Source organism: Salmo salar, chromosome 11 (assembly GCF_965601325.2).
Source record: "Salmo salar chromosome 11, fSalSal1, whole genome shotgun sequence".
Classification (NCBI taxonomy): Eukaryota; Metazoa; Chordata; class Actinopteri; order Salmoniformes; family Salmonidae; genus Salmo; species Salmo salar.
The window spans coordinates 8,166,463-8,190,039 of NC_138301.1; the positions used below are offsets into that span (position 1 = coordinate 8,166,463).

General features: G+C 42.7%; 1 protein-coding gene across 4 annotated transcripts in view; it reads left to right on the top strand.

Moving 5' to 3' along the window:
* The window catches only part of LOC106561911 (xylosyl- and glucuronyltransferase LARGE2s), a 120,636-nt gene that overhangs the window by 48,636 nt on the left and 48,423 nt on the right, over positions 1 to 23,577 (top strand). Inside the window, exon 2 of one of the 4 annotated variants that reach the window (XM_014126255.3) lies at positions 4,102 to 4,209. The gene's annotated coding sequence lies outside the window, so the exon portion shown is untranslated. The other 3 variants (XM_014126259.3, XM_045688949.2, XM_014126258.3) reach the window with 3 other exon arrangements.

Consider the following 23,577-nt stretch of genomic DNA (forward strand, 5'->3'; position numbering starts at 1 on the left):
TGTGTTAGTAACCAATAACTATATTGTTTGTTTATGTATTTCTGTGATTTGATTAGTTAGTTGGTAATAATTAAGCCAATTTGTATATCGCTGATTCATTATGGAAACTAGGGTTCGTGCAGATATCCATGGGTTTGTAATGTTCAGTAATGAGAACTGATGAGGTAATAATAGTACATTAATACAAGACTGTACTCGATAGGATATGAAAATATCTGAAGAGTCGATTCGGGAAAAAGAGACTCTATAAACATTTTCCTGTGGTGCCCGACTTCCTAGTTAATTAAAGTTTACATGATTAGTTTAATCACGTAATAATAATTACACATAGAGAATTGATTTGATAAAATAATGTCCAATGATAGCCTACTGTGGAACTGCCTTGTTCAGAACGACAGATTTTTACCTTGTCAGCTTGGGGATTTGATCCAGCAACCTTTCAGTTACTGGCCCAACACTCTATGCACTAGAACCCTAATTGCTCCAGGGTCGCCATTGATAATGGCAGACCCTGTGAACCCACTGTCCGAGGGTCTCCGGGGGAGTTGGGATATGCAAAAAATGTCCAAATGACACATGCGTATAATACACACACTTGTACACTTGAAATAGGACAAATATAAGCACCCACACACGGCACTATTAATGTTATCCATAAATAATGCAAACTGTATTTTGCCGACGCTCCTAAATTCGGCGCCCTGAGCGGACTGTGTGTGGACGAGTCAGAGCCCGTCAGGCTATGTGTTTGTTTCTTTGTGTCTGTGTTATCTCTGTATATTCTATGCATGCCTGTGTGTTTGCTTCTTTGAGTGTTTGTGTGTGAGTGCGTGAGATTGCTGTCTTTGAAGACATTTTAGCCTAATGCAATTCCATCTCAGTGGAGGGAGGGGGTGACTTCAAGCTAATTCTCTGGTAAATGTCAAACCCAGGTTCTTTGAATACATGTTTACATCATAGAGTGTTTGCGTGTGTACACGTGTGGTTAACATTGCTGTGTGACCAACAGGAACTCAGTCTCCCTTTTGAAATTCAATGTTTAATGGACAAACATACTTTTGTAACTGTTAAGTTTAGGCATTCATTCCAGCGGGTTAGGGCTAAGGTTTGGGGATAGGATTAACACACACACACACACACACACACACACACACACACACACACACACACACACACACACACACACACACACACACACACACACACACACACACACACACACACACACACGAAACACAAGGTGCTGGGATTCAGTCAGGTTGTGTATGAATGTGGGAAGAGTGCGTGTGTGTGTGTGAACCCTCCCCTTTTAACACACTCTGATGCCTTGACTGTTTGGTGAGACTCACACCTGTTATCGCCATAGACATCACACTCCAGTGTGTGTGTTTGTATATGTGTGTGTCTGTCTGTGCATGTGTTCTTGCGCTTGTGTGTGTGTCCTAGCCTTTTGTCTGCTGTTGTTCCCTTAGGGGTGCGTTCAGAGGCTAGCATTGATTCACACTTGACACAATATCCAGCTGCATCCAGAGAGTGGGGTGGATCGGTGACAATGTGTTGAATGCAGCTGTAGTTTTATAGGGTTGCTAAGTTGGACCGAGCTCATTCTGAAAATCCTCTTCAACTTCATCCAGGTATTCAACAATCTCCCAGAATAGCTTTAGTGCTCACCAGGTGGTAGAGCCCTATTCTGGGAAGCCCAATGTAGCAACCATAGATTGCTAGCACACTGGTGTGGCCGTTGTTGCGTCGTAACTGCATTGACAGTGGGAGATGTGCTGTGGTGTGTGCTAAGCTAAAGAAGTGGCGGTGGGAAATTGCTACTGTTGCGCTGTATGCTAAGCTAATTTAGTGTTGTGCTGCTTTGGGAGCTACGGCTACTGCTGTGCTGAATGCTAAGCTAATGTAGCAATGTGCTACTTTGGGGGACATGGGTGTAATGGAGCAGAGAGAGATTACTGTTCTACATTATCTTCATTATCTCTGTGGTCGTTCCTGAAGAGACAACAATATCTCTTTAGCTTTAAATGGGATTGTTCTTAAAGGCAGTGTGTGTGTGTGTGTGTGTGTGTGTGTGTGTGTGTGTGTGTGTGTGTGTGTGTGTGTGTGTGTGTGTGTGTGTGTGTGTGTGTGTGTGTGTGTGTGTGTGTGTGTGTGTGTGTGTGTGTGTGTGTGTGTGTTCTGGCTAGTCATGCATGGGATTTTTCGAGGGATACAGACACACACGCACGCACGCATATCTTTCTCATAGAAAATACTCATCTCACACAGGTCGCACTCTTAACACACACAATTGGCCTACACACCAAACTCACTCACTGCTCTCAAACTTGGCCAAACTATAAACCTCAATTTGAGAGGTTTTACTCTGGATTTGATTATTGGAAACTTAAAAGAAAATGTATCCTTATCTTTGGCCTGTTAACTTATCGTGACTACATCGAAGCTCTCTTGAAGTAATGTAATTTGAAACGGCAATGTCATTTTTTCAGTGTTTCTGCAAGCAGTAAGAAGTCATCTTTTTAAATCGCCTTGTTGGAGCCATCGCTCTCCCTCTCCCATTCTATCTTCTTTCTTTCCCTCTTCCCCTTCTTTATCGCTCTGCCCCTGTCTTCCCCTTGTTCTCTTTTTCTCCTTTTCTCCCCCTCTCGCTCTCTTTCTTTCTTTCTTTCTTTCTTTCTTTTTCTCTGATTCTTGCCTCTAATTAACTTGTGTCCATATGTACAGCCAAGACCCTGCTTGATTGATGATGAGTCAGAGTATCAGACTTGAATGACTGGACTGCTTGATTAGAGGGCAGTGCTGTCTCTACTATCTCCCTGAGTGTGTTATCTGTGTAATATGTCAAGAGACACTGGTCTTCCCTCCCTACCTATGCCCATCTCTCCCTTCACCCCTCCCTCCTCTCCTCTTCTTTCATCTCACTTCACCCCTCCTCTCCCCCAGACAGTGTGGCTCTGTTTGGGACATAGTAGGTCCCATTCCCCCTGGTCGTATAGAGCTTTACGGCAGCCATTCCATTATGGGCCAATCTGTCCCATTCATGTCACCATCAGTGGGCTGTTACCACACCGGGCTGCTGTTAACAGGCAAACAATGGCAACACTCCAGCTATTAACAATCAACAGGAGGAGAAGAATAGACGGAGACCTCATGTGGATCTGAGAGTGTGTGTGTGTGTTTGATTGCATGCGTGTGTGAGTGTGTGTGTGTGGCTCTGGGTGTAACTTTAATGCTTCAGGCCCCTGCTGTCAGTGTCTAGTATGGAGACTGTTGTGTAGGTGAGTATGTGTTTACTCCGAGTACAGCAGGGCCCGGGGCCCAAAGGCAGCCATTTCTGTAGCTTTTGACAGAGGTCACGTCCTCTGTTCTCTCTAAGAAGGAGATGGCCATCTGGAAACACAGCAAGGAGGAGAGAAGGATGGGCGAAGGACATAATACATTTATTCTGTTACTTACTCTCTTTGCTCTCGCTTCCATCTTAAAATACCCCAATCTTTTCAGCCTCCCTCTCAGTCTCTTATAATGTAGTACCATGTGACTTAGACACTCTCAAAGTCTGTAATGAACTCTCATCGATTGTCTTTATTCACCATATGTCTGGGCAACATATTTATTTTGATTTATTTAATTAGGCAAGTTAGTTAAGAACAAATTCTTATTTACAATGACGGCCTACTCCGGCCAAACCTAACCCGGACGACGCTGGGCCAATTGTGTACCGCCCTATGGGACTCCCAATCATGACCGGTTGTGATAGAGCCTGGAATTGAACCAGGGTCTGTAGTGACACCTCTAGCACTGAGATGCAGCGTCTTAGACCGCTGCGCCACTCAGGAGCCCATGTAATTGAGAGGCTACAGAAAGTGAAGCTTTTGAGAAAAGATAGGCGCTCTCTGGCACGCTTGCACACACTTGAAAGCGCTGTAAAAAAAAAAAAAAAATATATAACATATACTAGGATTGATTGATTAAACAAACTCCTGTTGTTATTGGTACTTTTGATCAACTTGTGTGTTACTTGTCATCCGAATCCCTGAGCATGATTTTATGTTATTTATCTTTAGCTGTAATGCTCACTGTTTCCCTGTTTCTTTCCAGGTTGAGAGAGGGAGGAGTTCCCTCTTGTATTACCAGGCTGACCAGTGAGGTCTCTTAGTATTGAGGAGTTGCTTTTCCCATTAAACGGAATTTCAGAGAGCGAACCTGGTGAGTAACCAATGGAAATTCTGGAATGGCGTGTGCCTGCATGCCTGTGTGTAAGCGTGTGAATGTACTTTTCAAACTGTAGCCTGCGAATCGTCGTATATTGTGGTTCAATCAGCCTCTGTGCAGCAGACTGGTTCTTTCTGCTGATATCTGTGTTATCCCCTATCTGTCACCTGAGATTTACTATGCAGTCACATCATTTTCCTTGATCTTCTGATGTTGTGTTAGGATAATGTTTTATACACTGATCTTTACAGGAAACCTATTGATCGTAACACTTTGTTGAGGGCTTCCCTTGAAAAACAGTTTTCCCTACAGCCAATTCTGTCAAATCAAAAGAATTTGCAAAAACAATCAGATTCCGACAGAAATATGCCTGAGACGCAAATAAAATTCAAGGAGGGTGGTACAAAAATGGTCCGATTAATACTGCCATTGAGAAAATTCTAAACAAATCGAGACATGATCTTTCAAGGACATTGTCGCAAAAAGAAGCATTATTGCGTTCTAACTACCCGCTATTCAAAGTGCTCTGAACAAATTAAGGGAATTGTTCACAAACATTGGCCCATTCTAAGATCTGATGACAGTATCGGTAATGTGTTTACGGACAGGTTCCTTGGTTGTATTGTCGCGGGGCAGAAATCTCAGAGATCAATTGTTAAACTCTGATTTACCACTCCAAAATATCCCTGCAAAACTTTTATTTGCGCCTCTACAGGATGGAAACTACAAGTGTAATGGCTGCGTTCAATGCAATGGCACTTACAAATGTAGATCCTTCAAACACTCCCAAATAGGGAAACAGATCCCAATCAAATGTTTATTTTGATGTGCTCCACTAAGGCAGTTATTTATCTTATAACTTCTCCTTGTGGTAAAAATGATGTGGGTAAAAAGAAGCGCGAATTGAAAGTGCAAATCCCGGAGCATCGTAGCAACATTAGGTGCAGGAACTCGACTTACCTAGTTGCGGCCCACTTTTTGGAAGCGAACCACTTGATTTCGTCCCTACGTTATATCGGCATCGAACGTGTTTACCATTATACCGTGATGAAGACAACTTGTCTGTCGAAAAGTTGGATATTAGGTTATTCAATTATTACATCTGAGCTCCTAGAGTATGAGGCTCTCCTTTTCTTTTTTAAGTGTTCTACTCTGCTAGCCAGCACCTCATGTAAACAGGTGTGCGTTTTTTCCCCCTCCAGATCCCCTATCTGTCAGCCTGCTGTCTGCCTGGCCTCGATTGCTTTGATCCAAGCACACTTAACATTGCTGCAAATGGCTTGGCTTTATATTTGTCCTCATTAAACATTTAAAACACAATCTATATTCACAGCCAGATGTGGTGATGTGTGGGTAACTTTGTTTGTGGTGTGTGAGTCATGCAGTCCCCGCGGTTATATCCAGGGGGCAGGTGCATTTAGGGTCATGAAATATTGTGTGGATGAAGGGCGGGTTGAATAAAGAGAAAATAATAAATGTATCATTCATGTGCAATTTATATTTATAGGCTATATGAAGGTTTTTCTTTCATTATTTTGGGCTATCTGGCATTAGTGGGTAAGCTTTAGGGCCTCCTTAACAGCTTCTACCCCCAAGCCATAAGACTGCTTTTGGCTAACTACTAGTCCCGTGCGAATCGACTTCCCTGCGTTTTGAGGGAAATGTCTGAGTTTGACAGGTGTTGATTGCGGTTTGCTGCTCATAAGCTACAGTATATATGAATGGCCTACCAACTTTCACAATGAAAGCTTTTGTTAATATGTTTTGTGCGTATTAATTGAATATTGCCAAATGCATCAGTAAAAAAGATATTTAGGCTATTTAATGCAACCCTTGCTGTTAATAGATCACAAAGCAGCATTCAACTGACCTAAACGTTTGGAAATGATCATTTAACTTTCTCGACCATAGCCTTTAAACAGTGTTTAGCTCACATCTGAAGGCTGGGGGCATTTAGGACCTACTGAGATTCACTAAAATATCCTAATGATTATTATCACACTTCCTCAATTAAATATTATGGCGACACTATACCAAAAATGATTGCTATTGTTTAGAAACTTGGGAACCAAGTTTGAGTCATCAGTGTGGCCCTATCACCTGAACATGTTGAAATACTGTATCTTCATGCCTAGAATAAAAACCTCCAGGCTTCCGTCACAATTGATAAAAAAAAAAATTATACAAATTCAGGGGGCAGTTTAGAATAAACTTATCCCGTCCGAATCGTCATCTGGAATAATGGACATTCTGGAGTAATAATTACATAGTCAACATTCTCTTCTAATACTTTGGTCACGTGCATGCGATGCATAGATGCGGCAAATAAAGGGAGCAAATATTGAGGGAATAGGGAATGTTTTTCCTAAATAAATTAGGGATTTCGGTTACAGAACTTTTCAGTCAGAAATGTCTGTGCTTATGTTGCAGTTTCAGCAACACGACAGCGCAATAAAGACTGATGTTCTGTGGTGGTCGCTGAAGCAGGGAGGAGAGGGAGACAACGGGTGCTAGTCACACAGTTACTCGCTGTCTTTTTTTTAAACACAGTGCAGCAAGTCTGAGCCTGACCCGGCACAATCAAATCAATTGCTGGTCGGACTCCCCCAAGTAATTTGTCTATCTTAATTATTTAATCAAAGAGTGTGCTTAAAGCATCAGACAAGCTCAGTGAATATAGTTGATTCGATTAAAACACATAGGATGTGTCAATATATGGAAAAGTCACGTTTTAAAAATGTTGACTAATTAATTGGTCGAAAGAACAGACGACTCTTGGTCGACTAAGATATATTTTAGTCAGGGACAGCCCTAGTGAGCATGCATCTGTGGGTGGGTGCATGTGTTTATCCTTTGTTAAACACACAACACACTCTCTCCGGGGCGTGCTGTGTGACAGGCTGTATCCTGTGAGACTCATATAAGGTCTCTGTCAGGGCATTGGATCATAATCAAATTGAGCTCTAGGTATAAATGTTCACACTGATATGTGGGTGGTGGGGATTTGATGTGATTCACAGGCTCTCATAGGTCCTTAACTCTACTAAAACACACACACACACACACACACACACACACACACAACATCCCACTGGTCCTCTCCTCACAGGAGCCAGACACATCATTGCAGAGCTGACCGGTTAGGCACAATACCTCTCTCGCCCTGACCCCTACCTCTGACCTCTGACCCCTGACCAGTGAAAGTGGAAGGCGCTTATTGTCTTTACCACTGCCTGATTGGCTCTCCCACAGGGCTTAGAGGGTCAGGTGATGTTCTGACTATACACTTTGCACACAGGGGAGGATAGAGTATCTCAGAATATGTCAGAGCCTGCTGTGCTGTGTGTTTATGGTCAGTGCCATGCAGTGGGGGTTGTGTATAGGTACACTAAGTGTACAAAACATTAGGGACACCTTCCTAATATTGAGTTGCACGCCCTTTTGCCGTCAGAACATCCTTAATTCATTGGGGCACACAAGGAAGTCTCCACAAGGAAGTCAAAAGCGTCCTAGAGGGATTCTGTCCCATGTTTGACTTCAATTCTTCCCACAGTTGTGTCAAGTTGGCTGTATGTCTTTTGGGTAGTGTGGACCATTCTTGATGCACATGGGAAACTGTTGAGCGTGAAAAACCCAACAGCGTTGCAGTGCTTGACACTCTCAAACCAGTGGGCCTGGCACCTTCTACCATTCACCTGGTCAGTCTATAGCATGGAAAGAGCAGGTGTTCCTAATGTCTTCTGCACTCAGTGTATATGTTTTAGGGATGGTGGGGGCAGGGGTGGAGATGGGAGGCAGTGGGGTGGAAGTTTTAAATTGCCCTGTTTATGAGTCCACCAGTAGTTATTGACAGGGATAAATACTAACTGTTTGTTTAGATTGAGGGAGGGAGTATATGAAGAGTTTATATACACTTTAAGTTTGTTTTCACCCCTTTTTCATGGTAACCAATTGGTAGTTACAGTTATTGCTGCAACTCCTGCTCTCAACTGCAAAGGTTGAGAGCTGTGCGTCCTCCGAAAAACTACCCAGCCTAGCCACACTGCTCCTTGACACAATGCCCACATAACCCAGAACTCAGTCACACCAATGTGTCAGAGGAAACACCATACACCTGGCAACCATGTCAGCATGCATGCTCCCGGCCCGCCACAGGAGTCGCGATGGGACAAGGAAATCCCGACCGACCAAACCCTCCCCTAACCTGGACAACACTGGGCCAATTGTGCGCCACCCCATGGGTCTCTCGGTCACGGCAGAGCCTGGTCTCGAACCAGGATCTTTAGTGGCACTGTAATGCAGTGCCTTAGACCACTGTGCCACTCGGGAGGCCACTAACCTTTATTGTTTAAAGAACTTAGGAAAGAGATCGGTGTGTTTTTTTCACTATATAATCACGGAATTGGGTTGTTCAATGACAGACATTTATTTGTTTAAAATCTATCATATTTTATGGTTTCATTTCAGAGAGACAAATAATCATGTTTTAAAAAAAATGCTATATATCCACCTCACTCTCAAGAAATAAGTAGTACTGCTAGGTTTTACAGAGTGAAATGTAACAAATAACTACATTTTTAATAAAGAATAAAGAAAAAATTGTTCAATACAGTAATTTGAGATCTGTATGTAAAACATTTACATTTGACTTTGCAGTCATTTTGTCACACGCTGATCTGTTTCACTTGTCCTTGTGATTGTCTCCACCCACCTCCAGGTGTCTCCCATCTTCCCCAGTATCCCCTGTGTATTTATACCTTTCTTCTCTGTTTGTTCGTTGCCAGTTCATCTTGTTTGTCAAGTCAAACAGCGTTTTTGTTCTCGGCTCCTGCTTTTCCCAGTCTCTCCTTTTTCTCACCCTCCTGGTTTTGACCTTTGCCTGTCCTAACTCTGAGCCCGCCTGCCCCTGACACTGAGCCTGCCTGCCGACCTGTACCTTTGCCCCACCTCTGGATTACTGAACTCTGCCTGTCCCTGACACTGAGCTTGCCTGCCGACCTGTACCTTTGTCCCACCTCTGGATTGTTGAACACTGCCTACCCTAACCATGAGCCTGCCTGCCGTCCGGTACCGTTGCCCCACCTCTGGTTTACTGACCCCTGCCTGCCTTGACCTGTCTATTGCCTGCCCGTTGGAATATTAAACCATTGTCAATTTGACGTGTTTGCGTCTGGGTCTTACCTTGATTCCTGATACATTTAGCAGATGTTTTTAGCCAGAGTAACTTACAGTTGCATTCGTCTTAACTTAACTTGCATTCATCTTAAGATAGCTAGGTGAGACAACCACATGTCACAGTCAAACATACAGGATACGAACATTCCATTCCAGCTTAACAATGGATATATACCGTAAAAGAAAATAAACGATTTTGATACACATCTAAAATCTATGAATCAAACATTTGGGAACAGTCATATTTTACACACACATGAACATACCCATAAGCAATACTTTCGGATGAAAAAACACAAATGTGAAAAATTGATTGACATTGCGTTTTGGAAATAAACTCTTCATATTGAAAGAGGAAAAAATAGGGAAGAGATTAAAAGAGAGATGTGATTCATACAGGCTCATAATGGAAGTCTCTCCTATCCCTAAAGTAAGCATCCTCATCCCTTCCTCATCACCCCTCTCTACACTTCTACTGTCCTCATTGTCTCTCGTGCCCTCTCTCCATCTGTTACACTTCTCCCTCCCCTCTCTCCATCTCTAAACCTACTTCCACCCATTCTCCTCTCTCCTCTTCTCCCCTTCTAATTGCCCTTACTCCATCTTATCCACTCCTCCTCTCTTCCACCTCTCATCCACTACTCTTTCAGAGAGATAAATGCCTCTCATCTTCTGCTTTGGAAGGTAAGAAATGGAGCTTCTACTCCACTGGGGAAATAAACTATACCCAATCCTTTATCATCCCTCTCTCCACTGCACTCCACTCCTCTCATCTCCTCTTCTCCCCCCCATAAACAGTCCCTCTTTCTTCTCCCTTTTCCCATAAGGCCTACTGTCACACTTCCTTCTCTCTTTCACTCTCGCTCTCTCCCTCTCTATTCCTCTATTGTTCTCTCTCAGATGAGAAACCCTCACAGTTTACTCTCTCATACATGGAGATGTTCTCTGATATTACATGTTCTTTATGTTCATGATCTCTGTTTTTAGCGATTCATTTATTTTCTTTGAGTGCCGGCCAGCTTTGGATGATTAACTACTAAGTTAAGTTAATGATGTTGTTGTTTTTTGAAGGCACTGAGTCACAGGTGACTACCTCATGAAGCTAGTTAACCTCTTGGGGCTAGGTGGGACGCTAGCGTGCCACCCGTGGTGCAATCCATCAACAGCAGGTGCATTTCAAGAGCGGCAAATTTGAATCCAAATAAATGTCAAAATTCAAATTTTTCAAAAATACAACTATTTTACACCATTTGAAAGATAAACATCTCCTTAATCTAACCACGTTTTACGATTTCAAAAAGGTTTTACGGCGAAAGCATAAATTTAGAGTATGTTAGGACAGTACATTTACAAGAGTTGTGTGTAATGTTTTGTCAAGTCAAAGACAGGGTCACCAAAACCATAAAACCAGCTAAAATGATGCACTAACCTTTTACAATCTCCATCAGATGACACTCCTAGGACATTATGTTAGACAATGCATGCATTTTTAGTTCTATCAAGTTCATATTTATATCCAAAAACAGCGTTTTACTATGGCATTGATGTTGAGGAAATCGTTTCCCTCCAATAACCGGCAGTCAAGTCAGCGTCACAAATTAAATAATTAAAATTAGAAAACATTGGTAAAATATTATATTGTCATTTAAAGAATTATAGATTTACATCTCTTGAACTCAATCAACTTGCCAGATTTAAAAATAACCTTACTGGGAAATCACACTTTGCAATAATCTGAGCACTGCGCCCAGAAAAATACGCGTTGCGATACAGACTAGACGTCATGTTGGGGAGATCTAAAATCGAAAATACTATGTAAATAATCCATTACCTTTGATTCTCTTCATCAGATGTCACTTCCAGGTATCACAGGTCCATAACGAATGTAGTTTTGTTCAAAAAAGCTCATCATTTATGTCCAAAAATCTCCGTCTCGTTAGCACATGATGTAAGCCAGCCGGACTTCTCGTCATGAACGAGGGGAAAAAATATATTTCCGTTCGTTCAAACATGTCAAACGTTGTATAGCATAAATCATTAGGGCCTTTTTTAACCAGAACATGAATAATATTCAAGGTGGACGAATGCATACTCTTTTATAACGTATTGGAACGAGGGTACCCAACATGAACTCGCGCGCCAGGTGTCTAATGGGACATCATCGTTCCATGGCTCTTGTTCGGTCAGATCTCCCTCCAGAAGACTCAAAACACTTTGTAAAGGCTGGTGACATCTAGTGGAAGCAATAGGAAGTGCCAAAATATTCCTAAGCCCCTGTGTTTTTCAATGGGATAGGTTTAAAGTCAATACAACACATCAGGTATCCACTTCCTGTCAGAAAATGTCTCAGGGTTTTGCCTGCCAAATGAGTTCTGTTATACTCACAGACACCATTCAAACAGTTTTAGAAACTTTAGAGTGTTTTCTATCCATATATAATAAGTATATGCATATTCTAGTTACTGGGTAGGATTAGTAACCAGATTAAATCGGGTACATTTTTTTTATCCAGACGTGCAAATGCTGCCCCCTAGACCCAACAGGTTAAGAGAATGCCAAGAGTTTGCAAAGCTGTCCTCAAGGCAAAGGCTGGCATTTTGAAGAATCTCAAGTATGAAATACATTTTGATTTGTTTAACACTTTTTTGCTTACTACATGATTCCATATGTGTTATTTCATAGTGTTGGTGTCTTCACTATTATTTAAAACAGTAAAAATAAAGAAAAACCCTTGAATAAGTAGGTGTTCTTAAACTTTTGACTGGTAGTGTATATGTACACTGCCGTTCAAAAGTTTGGGGTCACTTAGAAATGTCCTTGTTTTTGAAAGAAAAGCTATTTTTTTTTGCCCATTTTACATTTTACATTTTAGTTATTTAGCAGACGCTCTTATCCAGAGCGACTTACAGTAGTGAATGCATACATTTCATTTCATACATTTTTTTTCATCTTTTTTTCTGTGCTGGCCCCCCGTGGGAATCGAACCCACAACCCTGGCGTTGCAAACACCATGCTCTACCAACTGAGCTACAATTTTAAAATCAAATTGATCAGAAATACAGTGTAGATATTGTTAATGTAGTAAATGACTATTGTAGTTGGAAAAGGCCAGCATCCCTGAGACGCCTCTTCACTGTTAACGTTGAGACTGGAGTTTTGCGGGTACTATTTCATGAGCTACCAGTTGAGGACTTGTGAGGCGTCTGTTTCTCAAACTAGACATTCTAATGTACTTGTCCTCTTGCTCAGTTGTGTACTGGGGCCTCCCACTCATCTTTCTATTCTGGTTAGAGCCAGTTTGCACTGTTCTGTGAAGGGAGTAGTACACAGCGTTGTACGAGATCTTCAGTTTCTTGGCAATTTCTCGCATGGAATAGCCTTAATTTCTCAGAACAAGAATAGACTGACAAGTTTCACTAGAAAGGCCTTTGTTTCTGGCCATTTTGAGCTTGTAATCAAACCCACCAATGCTGATGCTCCAAATACTCAACTAGTCTAAAGAAGGCTAGTTTTATTGCTTCTTTAATCAGGACAGTTTTCAGCTGTGCTAACATAATTGCAAAAGGGTTTTCTAATTATCAATCAGCCTTATAAAATTATACACTTGGATTAGCTAACACAACGTGCCATTGGAACTCAGGAGTGATGGTTGCTGATAATGGGCCTGTCACGTCCTGGCCAGTATAAGGGTTAATTGTTATTGTAGTTTGGTCAGGACGTGGCAGAGGGTATTTGTTTTATGTGGTTCAGGGTGGTGTGTTAGTTAGGAGGGCGTTTGATTTATTATTTCCGGGTTTTGAGTTATGGTCTATGTTTATGTATTTCTATGTGTAGTCTAGTGAGTGTGTTTCTATGTTGAGTTAATTGGGGTGGACTTCCAATTGAAGGCAGCTGTTTGGTGTTGCCTTTGATTGGAAGTCCTATATTAGTTGGGTGTGTTTGTCTTGTATTTGTGGGAGATTGTTTTTGCATTGCGTGTTTTTGTGAGCCTGCAAAACTGTCATTTGTCGTGCTTATTGTTTTCTTGTTTTTTCGTGTTCAACGTTTGTTAATAAATTAAGGAAATGAACACCAACTCTGCTGCATATTGGTCCACCTTTTCGGAGGACGATTTCGCTATATCGTCCTCCGACGAAGAAAGCTGTGACAGGGCCTCTGTATGCCTATGTAGGTATTTCATAAAAAATCTGCAGTTTCCAGTTACAATAGCCATTTAGAACATTAAGAATGTCTACACTCTATTTCTGATCAAGTTGATGTTATTGTAATGGACAAAAATTTGCTTTTCTTTCAAAAACAAGGACATTTCTAAGTGACCCCAAACTTTAGAACTGTAGTGTGTATATATACAGTACCAGTCAAAAGTTTGGACACACCTACTCATTCAGGGGTGTTCCTTTATTTTTACTACTTTCTACATTGTAGAATAATAGTGAAGACTTAAACTATGAAATTACACATATGGAATCATATAGTAAGCAAAAAAGTGTTGCACAAATCAAAATATATTTTGTATTTTATTTTCTTCAAAGTAGCCACCCTGCCATGATGACAGCTTTGCAAACTCTTGGCATTCTCCACTATGCGTCGTGCTTAAGAACAGTCCTTAGCCGTGGTATATTGGCCATATACCACATATCGGCCATATACCCAACCCTCTCATGCATTATTGCTTAATTATGCAACGTTTGGGTCTAATCCTGAATGCTGATTGGTTAAAAGCGCACTCCAGCGCACTCAACCTATTCCACAAGTTACCACCGGGTAAATATTTGACTTTAAAATATCTATTTACCATGTTCCATCTGACTGCGCAATCCACTGTCTCATCAACCCAGGCAGGGAAGTTCTGAACTTAATGTCTAGATGCTTTTTATAGGAGAGATAATCTCACAGTTCTTTTAGACTAGCATTTAGTTTTCAACAGTGGAGATTTGTATAAACCTTGCTGTCTCTCTCTGACATTTGCAACATTGGTTCAATATTCAAATTCGATCTCCAACTGTCGCATAGTAATGAACGTTTGGGGTTGGGAGTCGGGACGAGAGAGAGAGGCAGGTAGCGTTTCTCAGCCAGTCGAATCATGAATCAGCTGGTAGCAAGATTATGGATATGTACAAAGAAATGTCAATGGAAAAAAGGTAAAACAAAACTAAGTGCAGCTAGTATGAAGTCTTTCCAGCATACATTTGAAGTTCTTGTGTTAGCTGTGTTGTTGGCTAGCTCCTCTAAACAACACTGTCCTAACGAGAGAGCACATTTTCTATGCCGGGCGAAATCGTGCCTCATTTGCTCATTGTTATGAATGTATTCAAATAAATGCCACTAGAAAACAGCTTAAACAAATCCAGCTACTGTTGTTATTCTGTCTGCGCTGTTTGACAGTGCAGACGAGCTAGGGATAAGAACGTTGCCAGCCAATATGGCAATGGAACATTTAGAATGAACGACTTGGTCGCGCCATAGTTACAGAACAAAAAGACTGAACGACTGGGTCGCGTCTCTCGCAACAGAACCAATAGAACGAACGACCATGTCACGCTCTGACCTAGGAGAGCTGTGTTTTCTCTGTTTAGTTAGGTCAGGGTGTGATAGGTGGGTGGGCATTCTATGTTTTGTGTTCTATGTTTTGGCCGGGTATGGTTTCCAATCAGCTGTCATTCGTTGTCTCTGATTGGAAGCCATACTTAGGCAGCCTGTTTTTCCCTTTGTTTTCGTGGGTAGTTGCTTTCTGTTTAGTTTGTGAACCTGACGGAACTGTTGGCTGTCATTTTGTTATTTTGTCTAGTGTTCGTTTTCATTAAAATATATAACAATGAGCACTCTACACGCTGCGCCTTGGTCTCCTCTATACGACGCCCGTAACAGACCAGCCGGCTTAGGTAGCAACTCTAGATTTGTTTTGGGACTATATCTTGTGGAAGGATGAAATAGAATGAATAAATTCATCAAAATAATATATTTAATGAAAATATGTCAATCATTATTTGAATATGTTGGTAACCCGTCGTACAAAAGTGATAATGCCCTTGAAGCAGGTGTTTGGAGGATATATTGGCACGGTTTGCCGGCCTGAGACGACACCCGTGCCAATATATCCTCTATACACCGGCTTCTCGGGCGTTATCACTTAATAACTAACCCATAAGAGTCTAAGCCCAAAAATGATGAAATCATTTGATGTAACATTTTTGGGGGCCTTACTACTATTAGCCCATACTATCGGATTGAATAACATATTCACTACATGGACCAACAGATAGTCCCAAAAAACATGAAAAGGAAGTTTGTTCTGAGGTGTCTGTCTTATATCTGAGATAAATAAGAAAGATCAGGAAACATTTGTTTTTTTTGGACATGTGTTTAACCTGTTCTCTCAACCTGTTCCACTACAGCCCCGTCGATGAGAATGGGGGGCGTGCTCAGTCCTCCTTTTGCTGCAGGCCACAATCATCTCCTTTGTTTTGGTCGTGTTGAGGGAGAGGTTGTTATCCTGCACCACACGGCCAGGTCTCTGACCTCCTCCCTATAGGCTGTCTCATCGTTGTCGTGATCAGGCCTACCACTTTTGTGTTGTTGGCAAGCTTAATGATGGTGTTGGTGTCGTGTCTGGCCATGTAGTCATGGGTGAACAGGGAGTACAGGAGGGGACTGAGGACGCACCCCTGAGGGGCCCCTGTATTGAGGATCAGCGTGGTAATGTGTTGTTACCTATCCTTTCCACCTGTGGGCAGCCCGTCACGATGTCCAGGATCCAGTTGTAGAGGCAGGTGTTTAGTCCAAGGGTCCTAAGCATAGTGATGAGCTTTGAGGTTACTACGATATGTTCACCCTCTGAATGGCACACAATCCATCTCAATTGTCTCCAGGCTTAAAAATCCTCTCTCATCCCCTTCATATTTACTGTTTTGAAGTAGATTTAACAAGTGACATCAATAAGGGATCATAGCTTTCACCTTGATTCACCTGGTCAGTCTATGCCTTGGAAAGAGCATGCTAGACCTAGAAGCACAGACAGCTCAGCTGCTGCTGCAGCAGTCAAGTGCAGTGGAGGCATGAAAAAAAACAGAGAGACACACACAGACACTGACAGATGTACTGCCAGTTTTATGTTTTGGCTCTAAATTATAGTGTAATAGTAATTAACCCTTGGGATAGTAGTTAGGCTTTTATAAGTTATTATGAGCCAATGGTCATCTGTTAAGCATTTATTCAGTCATTATTCTTCTTTATCTAGTATATGAGTCTATTCATTCACAACTAGGATGTTGCTGGGCCAAGCACAGGCAGCGTGATCCCTGGTCTTCTGGTACCAGTGCTGTGGGAAAGGATGCTTAGCGGAGACAGCTCAGAGGTGAGTGAAGTGGAGGTAGGAAGTAACCAGAGAGAGACAGATGTAGTGCCAGTTCCTTAATATGTTGGCTCTATATGAAATCATGACAGACTGACAGTGACAGCAGAGTAGATACAGAGACAGACTGCACAGAAGGGAGGCAACAGAGGCACAGTTGTAGTGGTGAGTTGTGCCTCCAGTGGTTTCTAAGTGTTGTATTTGTCTTAAACATGACCTGGTTAAAAAGAGCTGGTTAAAATAGGAGGAGGACTATGTTTCATCGGTCACTGGTACAGTACATGTTGCAAAATGCTGTACTAGTGTGCTGTCTATGTTATGTGTAAGTAACTTGAGGGGGGGGGGGGGCGTGCACAGTGATGTGGGCAGGTGTGGCTAAAATGGCAGGGCAAATTGTTGTGTGTGTGTGTGTGTGTGTGTGTGTGTGTGTGTGTGTGTGTGTGTGTGTGTGTGTGTGTGCGCGCATCCGCAATTGAGTGTCTGCCTATATGCATGTCTATTGCGTGTGTGTTTGTAGCAGTTATCTGTCTTGCTCGGTGGTGCTGAAAGCCAACCCATTAGTTGTCTCTGCGGGGGAGAAAGGCAGGGATCAGATCAGCCCAGTGTCTGCAACTCCTATGGAGAAGAGATTAGCTGTCTGGCAGCTTGTTTATCCTGTGTTTTTAACACAGTAGCAGCCTTCCCTGCCACGCCTCCTTTTAAAGGTAGAGCAGACAAGTTGCACTGGGGCTACTGTGTTTCTCATAGGATGCATGGAGGCGTTCCAGAATGTTCTTGGAGGGCAAATACAGCCCCCACCCAGCTCCCTCCTCACTATTTCCTACCCACCTATTTATGTGGAACACACTTTGGGAGCCAGGGAAACCTAAACCATGTCATCTCCCTCCTCTCTCTTCCCCTTTCCACATATTTTATGGTGGTGGGGAAACCCAACCCTGCCCCCCCCCCCCCCCCCCGTTTATGTCGGACCCCCTGTATGGGTGTTGTGGTGGGGGGACTTTAGGTTTACTGGCCAAGGCCCAGCCAGACCTTTAACCCCATAATTAGGAGATAAGTGGAGGTGTTAACCTGCATTAGTCATCTGGTTTGACAGCCACCGGATCCTGAGCCAACATCCCTGGACACTGATCTAAGGTCAGTTCTTTGCTGCCTCTCCTCTAATGGTTAAGGGCAGGAATGGCAGAAGGTAAGCTGATCCTAGATTTATAACTGTGCCTATGGGTAACTTCTACCCAAAGCAACCAGAGGAGAATGAGCACTGGAGACTAGAAGAAAGCAGTGAAACCAGTTCAACTGCACTAAAGGTCCATTGGCAATGTGAAACCTTAAAACTGGTGGCTGTAGAAGTACTGTATGAATCACTGTCCGTTTCATCAGGGTGTTTTCTTTTTGGTATTGGTATAGAACGGCTAGCGCTGCTACCAGTTGTTAGTGTTGTTTCTACTGGAATCTGACTGTCTTGGTTTAGCTTGAGGCTCAAAGGGAAACTGTTGCTCTAGGGACTGAGATTGAATTTCAGGATAGAACTTTTTTTCTCTCTCTCACACACACACACACACACACACACACACGTGTACACACACACACACACACACACGTGTACACACACACACGTGTACACACACACACACACACACACACACACACACACACACACACACACACACACACACACACACACACACACACACACACAGTACCTCCCCCCACACACACACACAGTACCTCCCCACACATACATATGCCTGTGACTGGCCTTGCATGGGTATATACAGTATTGTTGTGCTCCTGTGTAAGAGATAAGTAGTGCTGAGACTGTACTCTCTGCTCCTCTCTCTGCTCTTTCAGCTCAGTTGAATCTCCCTTCAGACTTTCTCCAGTTATTACTGCCTCTAATAGGGGATCGATCATCACAGCTTAATTTAGATAGCTGGCCAGACGCAGGCTCCAACTAGCTCTCTGTTTAGCAAAAACAGCATTGTCTCTACTTTAATTAGAGCACTGTACTCCCCCGTCGCATGAGCTCGCACATACGTAAGTACACAAGCCTAGATGCACACACATTCCCTACTTAACCTGTTATGGATAGGGGGCAGTATTTTCACAGCCGGATAAAAAACGTACCCGATTTAATCTGTTTATTACTCCTGCCCAGAAACTAGAATATGCATATAATTGTTTGATTTGGATAGAAAACACCCTAAAGTTTCTAAAACTGTTTGAATGGTGTCTGTGAGTATAACAGAACTCATATGGCAGGCCAAAACCTGAGAAGATTCCAAACAGGAAGTGCCCTCTCTGACCATTTCTTGGCCTTCTTTAGCCTCTTTATTGAAAACAGAGGATCTCTGCTGTAATGTGACACTTTCTAAGGCTCCCATAGGCTCTCAGAAGGCGCCAGAACGTTGAATGATGACTCTGCAGTCCCTGGCTGAAAAACAGTAGCGCATTTGGATAGTGGTCGATCTGAGAACAATGAGACGGGTGCGCGCGTGCACGTGAAGAGTCCATTTTACATTTTCAGTCTTTGAACGAAAACGACGTCTCCCGGTCGGAATATTATCGCTATTTTACGAGAAAAATCGCATAAAAATTGATTTTAAACAGCGTTTGACATGCTTTGAAGTACGGTAATGGAATATTTTGAAATTGTTTGTCACGATACGCGCCGGCGCGTCACCCTTCGTTACCCTTCGGATAGTGTCTTGAACGCACGAACAAAACGCCGCTATTTGGATATAACTATGGATTATTTGGAACCAAACCAACATTTGTTGTTGAAGTAGAAGTCCTGGGAGTGCATTCTGATGAAGAACAGCAAAGGTAATCCAATTTTTCTTATAGTAAATCTGAGTTTGGTGAGTACCAAACTTGGTGGGTGTCAAAATAGCTAGCCTGTGATGGCCGGGCTATCTACTCAGAATATTGCAAAATGTGCTTTCACCGAAAAGCTATTTTAAAATCGGACACCGCGATTGCATAAAGGAGTTCTGTATCTATAATTCTTAAAATAATTGTTATGTTTTTTGTGAACGTTTATCGTGAGTAATTTAGTAAATTCACCGGAAGTGTTCGGTGGGAATGCTAGTTCTGAACGTCACATGCTAATGTAAAAAGCTGGTTTTTGATATAAATATGAACTTGATTGAACAAAACATGCATGTATTGTATAACATAATGTCCTAGGAGTGTCATCTGATGAAGATCATCAAAGGTTAGTGCTGCATTTAGCTGTGGTTTTGGTTTTTGTGACATTATATGCTAGCTTGAAAAATGGGTGTCTGATTATTTTTGGCTGGGTACTCTCCTGACATAATCTAATGTTTTGCTTTCGTTGTAAAGCCTTTTTGAAATCGGACAGTGTGGTTAGATAAAGGAGAGTCTTGTCTTTAAAATGGTGTAAAATAGTCATATGTTTGAAAAATGGAAGTTTTCGGATTTTCGAGGAGTTTGTAATTCGCGCCACGCCCTATCATTGGATATTGGAGCGGTGTTCTGCTAGCGGAACATCTAGATGTAAGAGGTTAAGTGATGAAGCCGGTGTTTGGAATATATTGGCACAGGTGTTGTTAGGCCCGAGATGAAGTCGAGTTAATAATGCAGGAAACTTAGTATATATCCATAAAAATTATGCCATCTGAGAAAAGCTGTCTGCCTGTCTGTCTCTTCCCAACATGTTCAATACTATGGGACAGCTGGAGATCGAATTTGAATATTGAAACAATGTTGCAAATGTCAGAGAGACAGACAGCAAGGTTTATACATAATGTCTAGATATTTTTTATAGCAGAGATCAAGTTTATAAATTGCGTGGCTGGGCTGATGAGATAGTGGATTGCTCAGTGAGATGGAAAAAAGTAAATAGGCATTTCAACTTCATAGCTTTAGCTGGTGGTAACTTGTGGAATAGACACTGGCTGAAATGAGGATTTAACCAATCAAATTTGGAATTTCTGAATGTAATTTAATTCAAACAATACATTTTAATTTGAATTATCCACACCCTACAGGAAGCAGAATGAAATGTGAATTGAAGGAATACACACACACACACACACACACACACACACACACACACACACACACACTGTTAGTCATCCACTCTTTGGATCAGGTTACTCAGTAATGCAGAGTTAACCCAGTCTCTGCGTTAAAAGAGACAGAAAAAGAGAGCAAGAGACAATGAGAGAGATTCTTGCATTCCTGAGTTCCAACCAACTCCTGTCTTTTGTCACAGAGGGTTAACCGTGTGCACGGTGACACCACTCCCCCTTTCTCTTGTTCTCCTTTCAGCTTCTCTCGCCCCTTTTTCTGAGAGAGAGACTTATTGAAAGCGTGGCTGTGCACAACAACGTGGACTTGCGGCTACACACTTGGCAGACACTTAACACACAGAGAGGAAACGATTGGAGCTTACACAAACACGCCGGTCGAAAGAATGTGCAAAGGTCATTGCAGCTTTTTATTATCGACTGTGTGGGTCTGTGTTTGTCCACTTGGTGTGTATGTCGGCTTTGTTTTCACTGTCAGCTGTCAAAGTCCTTGTCAGACCTACAAGCACGTCTTACAGGTGGAAAGGTGAGAGAGAGACAGAACAAGAGTGTGTGTGTGAGAGAGGGACAGAAAGAGAGAGGTGTGTGTGTTCCTGTGTGAACAGGAGTGAGAGGTGAGCAGCAATCCTCTGTTCTCTCCTTCTGTTCCCCCTTGAGTGAATAGTGTTGGTGCTGTCATTGTAGCCCTTCTGTACCATTATTTTCTTCTGTCCCTCTCTTCCTACAGTATCTCTCTCTGTTGTAGTCTACCTACAGAATGTTTGTGTCCTGCATCTCTACATTTTCTGATATCTTTTCTCATAATTATTTTCCTTAAGGTACTATCTCCTAAAAGTTTTCCCCAGGAATTTGACCTTGGTGTGCTGTGTTTACTATCTCGGATGTCCTTCTCTAGGCTGTGTGTGTGTGTGTGTCCTCTGTTATGTGTTCTGTCTTTGTTTTATGTTGTTATTGAGTCATCCAGTGTGTTGTTGTTTCAGTGAGTGAGCCGTCGGAGGCGACAGTGTGTTAGAACAACAAAGTAGGGCAGATTGGACAAGGTAACTATCTCTGCCGTTGTTATTTCTGCAGGCCATTGAAGGATACTCAACTTAATCTGTTGTAGCGTCACTCTGTACAGGGGGCTGAGGAGGACGTGTATGTGCCGGTGTGTACGCCTGAGCATGTTCGTGAGTATTAGTGTGTCGGCATCCGTGCGTGTTTATGCATAACTGAGGTGAGATTAGTTAGTCTGTGATCTAGCGTAACCTTCAGCTTTATTGTTTCTCAAATCAAATCAGATAAAATGTTATTGGTCACATACACATGGTTAGCAGATGTTAATGCGAGTGTAGCGAAATGCTTGTGCTTCTAGTTCCAACAGTGCAGTAATATCTAACAAGTAAACTAAAAATTCCCAATAACTACCTAATACACACAAATCTAAAGGGGTGAATGAGAATATGTACATATAAGTATATGGATGAGCGATGGCCGAGCGGCATAGGCAAGATGCAGTAAATGGTATATACATGTGATATGAGTAATGTAAGATATGTAGACATTATTAAAGTGGCCTTATTTAAAGTGGCATTGTTTAAAGTGACTAGTGATCCATTTATTAAAGTGTCCAGTGATTGGGTCTCAATGTACGCAGCAGCCTCTCTGAGTTAGTGATTGCTGTTTAGCAGTCTGATGGCCTTGAGATAGAAGCTGTTTCTCAATCTCTTGGTCCCAGCTTTGATGCACCTGTACTGACCTCGCCTTCTGGATGATAGTGGTGTGAACAGGCAGTGGCTCGGGTGGTTGTTGCCCTTGATGATATTTTTGGCCTTCCTGTGACATCGGGTGCTGTAGGTGTCATGGAGGGAAGGTAGTTTGCCCCCGGTGATGTGTTGTGCAGACCGCACAACCCTCTGGAGAGCCTTGCGGTTGAGGGTAGAGCAGTTGCCGTACCAGGCAGTGATACAGCCTGACAGGATGCTCTCGACTGTGCATCTGTAAAGGTTTGTCAGGGTTTTGGGTGACAAGCCAAATTTCTTCAGCCTCCTGAGGTTGAAGAGGCACTGTTGTGCCTTCTTCACCACACTCTCTGTGTGGGTGGACCATTTCAGTTTGTCAATGATGTGTACGTCCAGGAACAACACTTTCCACCTTCTCCACTGCTGTCCCTTTGATGTGGATAGGGGGTGCTCCCTCTGCTGTTTCCTGAAGTCCACGATCATCTCCTTTTGGTTTTTTGACATTGAGTGAGAGCTTGTTTTCCTGACACCACACTCCGAGTGCCCTCACCGACTCCCTGTAGGCTGTCTCGTCGTTGTTCAAGCCTAATACTGTGGTAGTGATTTAAATGGAGGCGTGCATGGCCACACAGTTGTGGGTGAACAGGGAGTACAGGAGAGGGCTGAGCACACATCCTTGTGGGGCCCCAGTGTTGAGGGTCAGCGAAGTGGAGATGTTGTTTCCTACCTTCACCATCTGGTGGCGGCGTGTCAGAAAGTCCAGGACCCAGTTTCACAGGGAGGGGTTGAGACTCAGGGCCTCCAGCTTGATGATGAGCTTGGAGGGTACTATGGTGTTGAATGCTGAGCTGTAGTCAATGAACAGCATTCTTACATAAATATTATTTTTGTCCAGATGGGATAGGGCAGTGTGCAGTGCGATGGCGATTGCGTCATCTGTGGACCTGTTGGGGTGGTATGCAAACTGAAGTGGGTCTAGAGTGGCCAGTAAGGTGGGGGCGATATGATCCTTGACAAGCCTCTCAAAGCACTTCATGATGACAGAAGTGAGTGCTACGGGGCC